The 13,842-nt window shown below is 40.1% G+C and overlaps 1 long non-coding RNA gene across 1 annotated transcript; it reads left to right on the top strand.

Moving 5' to 3' along the window:
* The first annotated feature begins 401 nt into the window (after positions 1–401).
* LOC122183183 lies at positions 402–12,020 on the top strand. Its single transcript, XR_006180136.1, has 6 exons — positions 402–1,792; positions 2,714–2,778; positions 4,795–5,000; positions 10,539–10,749; positions 11,230–11,314; positions 11,505–12,020. It is a non-coding gene; the product is annotated as an uncharacterized LOC122183183 (long non-coding RNA).
* Positions 12,021–13,842: the final 1,822 nt, after the last annotated feature.

Here is a 13,842-nt window from a genome sequence, read left to right on the forward strand (position 1 = left end):
TTGTTTTCAGAGCTGGAGGACTCAGGGCCATGGATTAAAGGCTTGAAGTATCGGAAACTTTTACTGAGAGACTTTGAAAAAGCAGCACCATCCTGGCCAGCCTGAGGAAATAACTTCAGAGACATCATCTTATTTTGCTTTTGGATCAAAACTTACTGTAAGTAGTCCACACAACCACGTGTGTGTAGTCTTTATATGGAAGCTTTTAAAGTCTATGATTCTGAAAGTTCTGTCTGAAGTTCGGCATGGACGTGTTAGACCTGGAAGACATGTGGGAGTACAGTGTGTGTATATGTATTTACAGTGTATTTATATTTGTGGATAATGGTTTTTCAAGCACTTCTGATTGAAAGGTGGATATCTGCAGCTTAGAATATCAGACCAGAAGACTCAACAAACTACTCACATTTTCTATGTGGAATGGACATGTTGCTGATTAGATTTCAAAGTGAAACTTAGCTGCTTGTAAAACATGTACAAGATAATCTTGGCTGGGAGGAATGGAGAAAGAGAACCCTCTTTCTATGCTATAAGTTCTTCAAATTTGAGTAAAACAGTTTAGTTCAAATGAAAGAGTTCTGGTAACTTTGAAAGGTTTATTTTTAAAAAATTTTGAAGCAGGAGCTATGAGAGTAATTAAATGTGCATCTACCATCTACTGATGGAGACAGAACATAATCCTATAGTCTTAATGTTTGGACTTAGAAGTTTATGAGTTGTTATTTTTTTCCTCTTGATGCCTTAAATGCGTGAGAATCTCTACCTTACCTTATGCATATGCCACATTTCTCTGGCTTACTGGTCAGCTTCATGCTTTAGCAGTCAGCTGGGTTTAGTCAGGAGCTGTTCTAAGTTATTGGAGATGTGGGGCCGAGCAGCAGGTTATAGGTAAAGATTACTGGCATCTTACAGGTGCCATTACGGATGGGCACATTTGTTATATGACATCTGTTCTCTATCAGAACTGTAGCACCTGCAGAGTTATTTCCTTCTCAGCCGTGTGTATGGATTTGGTTATTGGTTGCGTTTTGCTTTCTGAGGTCACTTCATCTGTTACATTGATAAGCTAGCAATGGGAGGCCAAAGTCCTACTGTGACTTCTGTATTGAGTTTGTAGTACAGCTTCAAATGCAAAAAAATCAGTTGAGGATGAAGGTGGGACAGTGCCTGCTCATAAAAGCCACCAGCTGTTAATTGCTATTAGTTTTCTTTCATTGGTCATTGGCTCTTGAGTGTCTAACAGTGCTTGCATTTTCCAGCTTCTAAAGAGTGATTTTAGCATGAACAATGCTGAAGAGAGAAAAAATACACACCATCTGTACTACTTCTTAAGATAATAAGCATGTCATTAGGGAAGGATTTGATTGTACAGAGTGAGCCTTCACAGCTCAGGAAGCCAAGAGAAGGCCAATTTCTTCCTTCACCCCCCACAACGTGCAAGAAGTGTTGCTCCAGTTTTTAAAAGCATGCTCATAATGGTGAGGTAACTGCCTGTCCTTTTAGGAACTGAAATACCACAGTCCCTGAAGTCATACTTCCTGGTGCTACAGTTATGTATTTCAGTATATTTTAAAACAAATTAGAGATGTTACACTGCACAGAGTTTCACTTTGAAGTGTTAAGGCTGAAATCATTGGTAAATTTTCCCTTCTGTAAATTGCTCTTTAGATAAAAAGCTAACAAATACATTTGCCTTTTCCTGATTTCTCTATTTTTTTTTTTCTTCTAATTGGTATCAAAGGTGCTTAGGCTGTGAGCAATGGTATTGATGGCTGTCACATAACACCCAAAGGTACGTCTTAGGAGAGGGGGGAAAATGGCATAAATAAAAGGGTAATAGCTTAAAAAGTGTCTCTTCTTCCATTGCTTAGTTCTGAATTGAGACATTTAAAAAGGAGAAAAGTTTTGATAATGTTGCAGCTTTCTGCTAGTGGCTTACACTGCCTTTTCAGCTGCTCTCCCAGTGCTAACTGTATTCTCCCATTGGAACAGAGTGGTGTGCAATTTTCAGCACAGGGCAGGAGGCAGTGGTTTTGAGTGCAGGTTTATAACCAGTACTGTTGAAATGGATGTCACTGTGGGTCACAGCGTAACGCTGAAAACAGCAGCACAAAACATGTGCTATCTGGACTGTTACGTGGTGCTGCCTGTAGGACTTGACTTTCGATCAGAGTTTCTTTAAGCCCTTAAAAGCGTAGGGAGGAAGAATGCTGACATGGTAATCTGGGCCTGCTTCATGTTCTACCGTCGCTTATTTTCTTGGCTGCCCCTATGCAATCTATAGGGAAAAATAATAATGATATGAAATACTTACAAGGTACAGTGTTGTTCATGCCTCAAAGAAACATGCCTGTCTGCAGCACTTACTGGGACACTTACCAATGGTGTGTGTGACTGCCTGGTTAAGAACTCCAGTTCTGCCAGTGTGTTTGCCAGCTGCCCCATTCCTCAGCCTGGATGCCCACCTTGCTCTGTGTGTTAATGCTGTGCTTTTTGTCTCTGTGTGTCTAGAAAGGAATGCAGTGCCTGGGTTAGGTAGCTCACATCCTCAATAAGCCGTGACAGCTGATATGATGCTAGGTTCAGCGAATAAAAGCATCACAGTTTCACAGCTGCATCCCACTTTTGAAAGCAAATCAATAGAAATGATGTTACTTTGTCACTTATGCTTGTTTTATGATCAACTTACACAATTTTTCTTCTCACCTGACAGAGGTGTCTATTGGTACAACTTGTATGGAGTTCCACAGGAATTGTGTTCTGCTGTGTCCTGGAGAGGTAATGAGAGACCAAATAATGCCCTAGCTGCAGATATTCAGATTATTTGCACATGCTGAGCTATCACATAGCCCTGTTAGAAGAAAGCGATAAGTGCTTCTTGCATCAGACAACCTTTCTCTGTATTTCACTGTAGGCTTTTACTTTAGATTAGACTTTCACAACCTACAAAACACATCTCCTGTGGTTTCTGTGGGAATAAGTACAAAGGTTTAGTAGAAGAAATGGACTAAGATAATGGTAGTTCGATTCTTCAGCCTCTTGATGAGGAAACTTCCCTGGAACAGTTACTCAATTTTAGTATTATTTTCTCTAGAGAAAAAGAATTGAAAATCATGTTAAGAGATCAGCTTCAACAAAAGCATAAACTTTTAATTGGAACAAACACCTTTTGAGTTCTAACCAAAGTTCAAATAGCTCTGTGTCCAAAATACGTATTACACTAGAGGTCTTTAACCCCATATTGAATATCTGAAGCTCCATGCTTCATATAAATATATATAATATAAAGCTTATTTTTAATATGACAGTGATAGACTTCACCATGGGCTGCGTGTCACTGGGTGTTAGCCCTGCTGTGGGGGAAGCAGGACAGCTGCTACAGAGCCCTTTCTTGCTCAGAAGTTGTTACCAATGAACAGTTGGCCACTGTTCCTCTCCTACCTTTTTCCAGGCGGCCTGTAGAGAGATGCTTGACAAAGCAGTCATGAAAAACAAAGGTAGCATTTGAATATGAGAAATTAGTTTGTGAGTAGGAGCAGCACAGCTGTATTTCTCCATGGATTTCGTTATGAACCTGATTAAGATAAGGTTACTCAGAAAAACAGTATAAAAACAAAACAGGCTATTGTGGTAGGCCATGGTTACACTGTTTAATCAGGAACCTGTGAACTGTTAGGTGAGAAGGAGCGTTAACAACAGAATGAATAATGTAGGTTTGCGTGCTGCTAAAGCACATCAAGGTCGTTATAAGTAATACATGGACTTATCATTACTTTTTCAGAAGGAAATGGCACAGAGGATTTGAGTATGGCCAAGTTGAAAGGAGTGTTTGAGAAAGGGAGTATTGAGGTTTGGGGTAGAAAATATGTTGAAGAAAGGTTTGATATATTGAAGAATGTAAGCGCTGTGTGCTTCCTGAAGTGCCACTATTAAACTCTTAAGTCGTTTAAAAGTTTATATGAGGAAAACAAATGCTACAAAAGAAAGTGAACCAAATCTTCATTATTTGTGTTGTTGCACAAGTATTTTTCTCAGCACGCTTATTTATTAGCAGTATTGTTTCCCACAGCCAAGCTTATAAAAGTGAGTGGGAAGAGGACAGCAATTAGATGATCTCTCTGACTCTTACAGGATTAAAAACTTCCTGTGCAGACAGACAGCTGAAATACAGCTCCTATTGAAATGAATGGTAGAACTCCTAATGACTTTCAGGGAGCCTATAATGATTTGTCTGACTGCTTGCTCATTTGGTCTATCTTGATTTATCTCAGGTTTGCTCTTCCTTTGTGTACTTATTGCTCTTGATGCAGCCTATCAAGCCACGCAATCCCCTATGATAGCTCTATAGAGATATATTTAATTTGATTTGCTGCTGTCCCCAGGAGTTTATTCGCTGTCAAACAGCTGCCTGTTGCAGTGAAACTTCAATATAGGAGAGCATAATGGTTTACGGATAGAGCATTTAACAACCACCACTGAATGGCATATGTCTGATAAATATGTTCAGAACATAGTTGTGGAATATGCAAAGGCCACTGTTCTGGAACACTTACAAGGATACAGCTAAAAATGCAACACAGCAGAGAGTTATCTGACAAACTTATTCATGAGTTTACAAACCCCTCTGCTATTTGGATGCTTTCATGCTGTACTTTTTAGTCCACTACTTCTAATCAGGTTCTTACTATAAGGATAAGGTAGGTTCAGTATATGTGCCTGTGCTTTGTTACTTTGCTATTCTTCATATCCCTCCATCACTGCTTGTTATTCTTTTTTTCCCCTCCAATTCAAAAGATGAAATAAAATCTATGTTAACAGCAAGTTAACTGAGGCTACTGGAGCGAAAAGGACAAAGAAATGCACATCATTTGCATGTGTTAATAGGAATAAGGAAGCTGAAAAAAAGAGACTGTGCCCGTACTCCATCACTGCCAGCACAGCCGCTTGGAGCTGCCCTGATGCTGATCTACCGACGCTGGCTTTGTGCCACAGTACATCCCGTAAGTGAAGTCCTGCCCTTGGTGAAAGTGCTTTGATATTAATTTCAATAGGGCCTGCATTTCATCCACTTGTGTTAACGGAGTAATTAATTTCTATTATTCCCATTTGTATGTTGCTTCCCACGCGCTCTCAGGATCATATGGATGAGCCGTAAAACTGAAAATGGAAACACTGGAGTATCGTGTTGGAAGGACATTTTCAACTGGGTGTAAAATGTTACCTTAAACCTTTACTCACGTTTATGGGTGTCGGATGCCACATGCCCTAAAAGCTTGCTTACCCACTCTCTTCCCTTCATCTGCTACCCACTCACACTGCTCCTCATCCCTTCAGGCCATTACCTCTCCCATTAGTCCTTCCAGCTCAATGGCTGTAAGGTGTAAAATAACTAATATATCCCATAATATATGGCAGTGCTCCAAAGACCTCCTTGGCATTTGAACAATTAGAGCCAAACCTGCTCACTGAGAGAAAAGCATTTCCCACAGCAGCAAAGGAAGCATGTCAGATGGGATGCTGGGATCCAGCAAGACAATACCACAGGAACAAAGTGAGTGAACAAGCCCTTCTCATCCAGTAAGTGTGTTGACCCCATGGATAAAGTCCTGCCTTCACATAGGGCTGAGAAGACGGTTTTTGTCTACAGGGAATCTTCCGAAGTTGAGCTTCCAGTATGTGTGACTGAATTCAAGTTTGCCTTGATGCCCTGATGGCTTTCCCCCAGTGTGGTTCTATTGCTGTTTGGCCACAGGTCCTTGCTACTCTCCTGCAGTTGATTTACAGATGGGACTTCTGAAATGTACATCCATCCAGTTCCTCAGGTGTGAGGGAATTACCAACGCATGGCTTAAGCACTCACCTGTGTTTCCCTTTTAAAATGATATGAACAGATGCAAAAAAGTCAGGCTTCATTTTTGGGTCCCAGCATCATCTTTCTTGCTGCTCCTGGTACTCATCTCACAGGAATTTCATTAGGGTGAGGAACAGAAAAATAACACTTCTTCACATGCTGTCAATCAAGTGACTGACTTATATCACAATCTTCACGTGAAACTGTGGCACACTGCTGCAGATTTCCAGGGAACTGCCCTTTTTCAAGTGGAAAAAAAAGAAAGGAGAAATGATATTTGCCTTCTCTCACTTGGGTATGCATGTACACAGCAAGTGCATTTTGTAAGCTTGTCCTGTGAGTGGCAGACTGGCGTGGAGTGCTCATACGTGTTCTAGCAATAAGAGGCATGGCATATTTTGCAGGAAAATTTGTAGAATGACTCTAATCCAAGTAAATCTGAGAACAGTCACAATCTTTAAAGGGATTAAGGTCCTAACCCAGCTCTTCTTTCATAGTATCTGGAGAAAAAGCTGCTGGAAAATGGTATAAAAAATAAATATCCACACAAGAATACAGGAGATGGAAAATACCTAAGAATAATTAAATAAACAGTACTTCAGATAGTGGATCTCTTCTATATAATGGTAATGAACAGTTCTTCTGCAAAGTTAGCATGTTTAATCAGTTTTGTGGGTATGTGCACACCCCCCTCCCCCGTGATGTGCTGATGGTCTGTGCTCTCTCAGTTATGTTTTGTGCCTTAGGATGAGGTGCTTGTCTGTTTCTTGATGAGTACAGAAGCTTCAGGGTGTAGCAGAGAGGTCCTGGGAACGTTTCAGAATAATAACAACAGTATCAATAGAGAAGAGGAAGCAAAAGGTGACTGCAGGAGAAAACCAGATTAAAGGGAAAGTTATCACAGGCCTCACTTCTGCTGGGTCAGTGTCGGTCTGCCCTGGATGTCCTTGAAGTTTTTCTTGATGAATTTGAAATCACAGATGTGTTTTTGTATGTGTGCGTGCACAAACAAGGGGTGCATGCATTTTTAAACAATGTGTTGTTTTGTCTGGGTGTGCTGTTCTGTGAGGGGAGTTTTGCTGTGCATTCGGGGTGGGCAAAGACTCCAGTTAGATAAGCATGCGGCCTGAGAAGTACTGCTTGAAGTACTGAAGAAGAGGAAAACAGAAGAAAACCAGGGGCCAAAACAAAGCCTAACAAAAAATTATAATAACTTCAGGATGTGTGTATACATTCAGATGCTGTACATTTACTGCAGGTTATTCTAGGAGTGATCTGAGTTATATTTTGAAGCTTTTCTTATTAATAGAGAAGCGTGGAGGAATGTAATATGTTTAGCTTGTCAGAATACCAGCTAGAGGGTGAAAATCAGAGGAACCTTCAGAGGATTTAGCACCACCTCATTGATTCAGTGGGACTTCAGCAGCTTAGCCTGGCTAGAATATAACCCAATAAGTGTAAAAAAAACCCCAACACATTAAGCCACATAAAGAGATGAAGTTAAGCAGCATGAAGCTTGTTTTTTGCAATCCTTCCTTAAGTACTTGGGGTTGCTCTTTTATGAGTGAAAGAATTTGTCTTGAAATTTGTCCAGAGTGACAGGGAACAGCTGAGCAGAGAAATTATGAGAAGCCCAAAATGTAAACAAAAATAAAATTTCAAACCTTAGTTTTTCTCACTAATTACCCCCTCAAGAATCCCAACGTCTGGTTGTTCCCTTCTTTCTGTTCCAGGGCAGCACTTTGTTGGAAGCTATCTATATGAAAGCATGCACGCTACCTGTTTATAGGTTTTTTTCCTCCAGGAAGGTCCCATAATTCTTTCTAATCTACTTAAAGGATTTAGCCAAAGTAATAACATGAGCCAGAAGGGATAATGTTGTTATTCTATCATAGAATAACATGAATATCCTTTAATATAGGTAGTGTTTGTGGTCCGTACCTCAACTTTTCTACATTTTACCACTTCCTTTTCTTTCCCTGTTCTTTATTTTCACTTCAGCAGTAGATCAGTTATTTCCATCTCTGCTTAGTCAGATGATCAATATGCAATATTTCCCAAACAAACCCCACAGGACGCTTATGAGGTCAATGAACACACTGTCGAGGGATCTTTCAGTCTTTACTTTTTGCCAGCTCTGGTGCAGTGAACATGTGCCAAGTCTTAAGCCAATGAGTGCTTTCCTCTCTTTGACTTACTGGTGTACCCTGATGACTTAGGGCTACAGCTTTTATCGGTGCTGTATCCAATTATATCGCACAAATCCAGCCTCCACTGTCAGTACTCTAAGCTAGGCACATGTGGGCATTTTGGAAACTGTACACGTATATTAATGAAGGGATTGGTTGGAGCTCATAAGCTTTGTTGATAAGCTAACTTGGGCACGAGCCAGGACCCATGTGTTTGAGCAGGCTGAAATCCTACCAGCTACAACACAGGCAGTCCATGGTTGCCATCCCCTCACCTCTCCCAAGGGGAGTTGATCAGAGGGGAAAAACGATGAAGCCAGCATCAGTGTGTACAGAAGAGAGCCAGGGCTCTGACAGATCTCCTTGCCAGCACCATCAGGCCAAGAGCTCAAGTCTGAGTCATGTCCTTTGCGGACCCTGAAGATACACTGACAATAGTCATTCTAATACAGCTTTAGACTGATGTTGAACTGGGAAGGCTCTAGGTCAGTAGGTACTGAGGGTTTCTGATCCGTCACTTTTTAGGACATTTTGAGAGGCAGGAAATACATTTCTGCTTCATTTCAGTGCCTCTGCAAAAGATCTACCATAATCCTTGTTTGCAATTGACAATTCTGGCCAATGATTCTAAGGTTTGATTTGGCAACTGAACTTATAAAATAATGAACGTAATCCCTCCATCCTCCACTGAACAGCTGGTGCTAACTTATTAAAAGGCAACCTCATTCTGCACTAACTTTTGTTGGATCTTTAGCTATTCCACCCTCTGAATGGCATGTTTACTCAATATTCTTTCTTTCTTCTATATTTCCACTAGCCTTTCTTCTATTTACTTATCTGCATTTCAGTACCTACTCTTCTGTATGATGTTAGGATGCATTGCTTCATGTAGTATTACCTTTCATCTAAAGCCTACTATTGACCCAAATGCTGTCATCCTTCTCAACTATGATGTTTCTGAACCACTTTTAAGATCAACAATTTGCAACCCTTTCTACCTGATCTCCCTCTGCTACCATTCCGTGTTTGAAAACTTCTCATTTTCTTGTTATGCTGCACCTCCTCATTGCTGTCTGCCAGCCCATCTGCTCGCTTTTCTTTGAGACCTGTCTGTTCTGTATGCATTTTTATTCACAGAGTACGTGTTAGTGTCATTGGTCCTCTGTGACACAGCGGATGCTTAGGGAGCCTTGGCATTCAGCTTTCCCCAGATAAGATCAGGCTGTATGGTTTTCTTACTTAAAACTGGGTATGGTAGTCATGTGGAGAGAGAGTCCTGCAGTTAGTGCATGCAGCCACTCCAGTAATCAGCCCATACAACAGACATTTATCCTAACTGGAAGGAATTTGAATCACATTGGATTCTCTCTTCCTACCTACTGCAGCTTTAGCCGTAACGCGTAGTTCAATTTACTACTTCTTGACTAAACGGTTCTTCCATGCATTAAGACAAAATAAAAAGAGGTGTAGAAGTGCTGTTGAATGGTTTCCCTATAACAGCATTAGTGTGGGTGCAAGTGTCTCACTAAATACATAAATGTAGATAATCCTTTCTTTCTAGCTCTCTTCTCTCAGGCTACGTTTTTTTTTTCCTTTATAACTCATCCCTGGAGAAATGTTCACAGTGAAAAATCATTGCTAACTTCATTTTTTTTGCCTTCCCTGTGAATTTCTTTCCTGGAGCAATAATAAGAAATAATGGGTGCAGTGCTTTTCCACAGAGTCTACGGTATATAACAAATAGTCTGGTGTTTTATTTGTTGTTGCCGTATTTAATTTAAGCGTATTAATTTTTCTCCTTGGCTTATCTGTTTTCTTTCTAAGTGCGGAGGGCCTTCCAAACCTTTTGGTAATGTCACTTTAGGAACCAGATTGGCTTTGTAGTTATATGTGGAAACTAAGATTCTGGTCTCGAGTCTCACCTGCTTCCTTTCTGGATTAACTCCAACAGTTCCCCCTTTTCTTGAGCAATCACCAATGACAAGTTGTGGGCGTCCAGCTTAATAAACCAACTGCAAACCAATCAATCAGAGCCTATGACTTAAACTGACAGAAGAAGAGAGATGTTTTCTTGGTGTCTCTGAAAAGAAGACCAGCTGAGCCACAGAAATCAGTCTTGCTGGTCTTAATCCCTGTATGTCTCAATTTACCTTTTTGTAAAATGGTTGCAATATCTAATTCACAAGGAAGGAGTGCTCAGTCTATTTAAAGCTTATGAAACACTGCACAGCTCTGACTGGATTGCATTTGCTGAGTGTTATGTTAAATGACAATATTATTTTCTGTCATTGTGCTACTGCTCTGCTTAGAACAGATTAGGGAAAAGCGGGCTGGGTGGGCAGATTCACTTTTTATATCTGAGCAAATTTAGCAAATCCAAAGACAGAAAGATTTCCTTAGTTACATCTTTGTGACCCTGTTTTCTTCATTAATTCACAGTTAGAAAGAGAGACATTTGCATTGTAAATGGAATCACTAATAACAGCGTTCATTTTCAGTCTGTAGGTTCATCGTTTTGACAAGCAAGGATTCTCATTAAGCAAGGGTGGGAAAACGGAGACTGCAGAAGCCTGGTTTGCATCATCTGCACTGGACTTGCTCTGTGCAGATAGTCTCTGTGCACTGGGATGGAGGGATGAAGCAGAGCAGCCCGTGATCGCTCCAGCTGAGCAATGCAGGCTCAGAACACCTTGTTCAAGTGGCACTCAGGTGCGTGGCTGATACTTCTGTGCTTTGTGTCAATAGCAGAGGAAGCACTTCTCTGGCCTTTCTGCCCTGTAGATATCCAAGGATTCTATCGTGTGACAGAGACCTGAGCTCACCTGTTTCTCAGTCTGGAAAACATCAAAACAAAGACAAAAAAAATAATTATGTATGTTTAAAAATACAAACAAAAAAGTGAAAACAAGAAGTTTAGGAAGAAAATTTATCTTTCATAGCTCTTAAAGTAATATTAAAAAAAAATCACAAAAAAAACCAGAAGTAAACATCACAGATTAAAGCTTTGGTTTACACTTTTTCATCCTTAGATCTGAAGGGACTATCCCTGTAGTCATTCTGTGGTTCCTTTCTGCTTCTTAGAGCCGTTGGAAATAAGTAGCTGCTAACTATAAGTGGAATAGAGGCACTGCTCTTGATGATGCTGCAAATAACTGAAGGCCTTCCTCTCTTCCTGTGATATCCTTGTAGGTTCAGTTCTACAGAATCACTATAAACACAGAATCATTGTGTGAACACTTCATCCAGCATAGTGGAGCTTCCATTCCATGGACAGGTAAGCAATGGGATGTAGTTCCAGTAGCATGAGCACAACAATGAGAACTGCTCAATGTTTGGCTTACAGACCAGGCTTGGCATGGGGTGCTTGTTTCTTCAGTTCTTTCTGGTTAATGCTTGCTGAGTGATTTTTCAGAAATAATTTAATCTCTATTGGCTTCTTTAGCATTTTACTCTTGCTCACATAGATGCTGTTTGAAGGAACACTGAGATTCTGGAGTGAAAGCTGCTATATGACTTCAAAACATGGTTGAACAAGGGAGCAGCCTAATGAAGCGTGGATCCAGCTACTGGAGACTTTAAAAATGTAAAGAATTTTTTCTCTGGTATTCAAAATCTAGGTGACCTGTCAGGCCCTTGTAGATCGCTTCTGAACTGACAATACTCCAGTGCTTCCTGCAAGTGGATGCCCAACAAGCAGGATGGCGGTACAAGCAGGGGAACCTGAGGTGTTCATCTGCAGCACAGTGTTTATGAAGAATACTGATTTATTTCTTTTCAGCTGCCATTCCAGTTGGGAAGTTTACCTAGCCAGCTTAGGTTGTCTTTTCAGGTGGTTCTCACATTACTTTTGATGGCTGCCGATTGTAGTGCAATTATAGTTTACATTGTACAAAATTACTATTATACTTGATAATCTTTTCATTTCTATATTTATTCTCATGGCTGCAAACAAAAATAAAGACTGGCTTTCTTTTCTTGGAGAAAATTAAACGTGTGTTACTGTTGTGTATGCCACCTACTTTATTGTACTTCTTCAAAGCAAAGAATGGCCCCTTTTAAAAATAATAACAATAATAAAAACGTACTTACCCTTGCATCCAACCCATAGGTAATCTATCCTTTAAATTACAAAATATATTTGTAATAATCTTTAAAAAATGTATGCATTTCTGCAATACTTCTGAAACCAACCTACATTTTTTCCCTGTCACCTATATGTACTCATTATACCTTGGGACTTCTAAAACAATTTGTCTTAGACTAACAAGCACAGCTGTTCACAGCAAGTTTTAAGTTATGTTTTGGCCTGTAGCTAGCAGCATCCTAATAATATATAATAGTAAAGAAATGCAAAAAAAAAAAAAAAAAAAAAAAACCAAAAAATCACAACAACTTGAAGAATGTAATCAAGAAACAAGAAAATAATATCCCTTAATAAAAAGGAGATTGCAGTCCACAGTCATGACTGGAAGTGCCATTAGGAAGTTAGCTCTTCATTATCTGTTATACCTGGGGTATTTGATTTGCAGCTGTGAGCAATCTTTAATGCACAAAAAGGCAGGACTGATGTAAATGTAATTTGCAAGTAGTCAAAAGTCCCAACTTTCAGCCTCTCCTTATTGTCTGCGATTATATTGCTCTCCTTTAGAATGTATTTATCACGTAGTCAGATTTCTTATTTGCTTTGTTATGTGACTTTAAATGTACCTTCTCTCATCCTCCTTCCTTTCCTTGGGTCTATAGGAGATTAAGATTGGTGACTCGCCACTAAGACTGCAGTGTCATAAATAAACCACTGTGAAGTCAGGGACCCAACTGTAGGCCATTAATGAGAGGGGTAGGTGTGAAATCAGAGGATTCAAATCAATGAAGCCATTTCATAGGATGAGGACTGGTACTGTATTTTCCAAGAAGGAGTTCTCAAACCCTTCATTTGCACAGGCACAGAGAGCCATGCTCAGTAAATTCCTTTCTGTAGCATCACTACACTTACATTACAGAGCACAGCTCTGAACAGTAGGACATTCTCACCAGGACCCAGCATTTCTAAAGTACCAAGATGTAAGTTTGGTATTAGTCACCTGTGCACAACTGAGAAGGACTGCATGTACAAGGAATATCATATTTCATATTGCAACACTGAAGCAAGGATACACATTTTGGAGCAACAACCGTACATAAAAAACAAACTGACATAATACCATCTTATTTCTGTTGATGTCATTTGAATTATGATGACTTACTCAAGCTGAGGTTCTGGTCCTGTAAGTTAGTAGAAAGATTATTCCCCTTTGGTGACTTTGAGCCAAAACAGAATAGAACTGTGACAGTGGGAAAAGCTGAATTAGTCATCGGTGATAATTCAGCAGCGCTGTGGCCCAAAGCTCTGCTCCAGGCACAGGAGGGGATAAGGCGAGATGCTCCTCGGATCAGGGCTCAAACATAAGTCTTATGCAACTTATGCTGCTGGGAAATAAAGCTGTGCCAGCGACATGTGTGCTTTTAACCTCCAGTACGTTTATGTGAGAAAGCAGAGAGAATGAAAATGTGTAAATGTGCCTGTCAGAAACCTTGATCAGTCAGGGAGGTTTGTAATATGCTTGTAAAAATATAGTGTGGTCTATGGCTTTTATATGGCAGTTCTTAAGACAGAATCACAATTCTTTAAATAACTGCTACTTAAGTCATAGGAGATCAAGTCATAAAGAAAATGGTACTGAGAATTTTCTCCTGCTAAAAGGCTTGGTGACTTTAACAAATGGAATGTTTCAGGCTCTTAACAGGCAGCCTTTCGCTGGGTGC

This window comes from Lagopus leucura, unplaced genomic scaffold (genome assembly GCF_019238085.1).
Source record: "Lagopus leucura isolate 7727_CA_CO unplaced genomic scaffold, USGS_WTPT01 Super-Scaffold_100017, whole genome shotgun sequence".
Classification (NCBI taxonomy): Eukaryota; Metazoa; Chordata; class Aves; order Galliformes; family Phasianidae; genus Lagopus; species Lagopus leucura.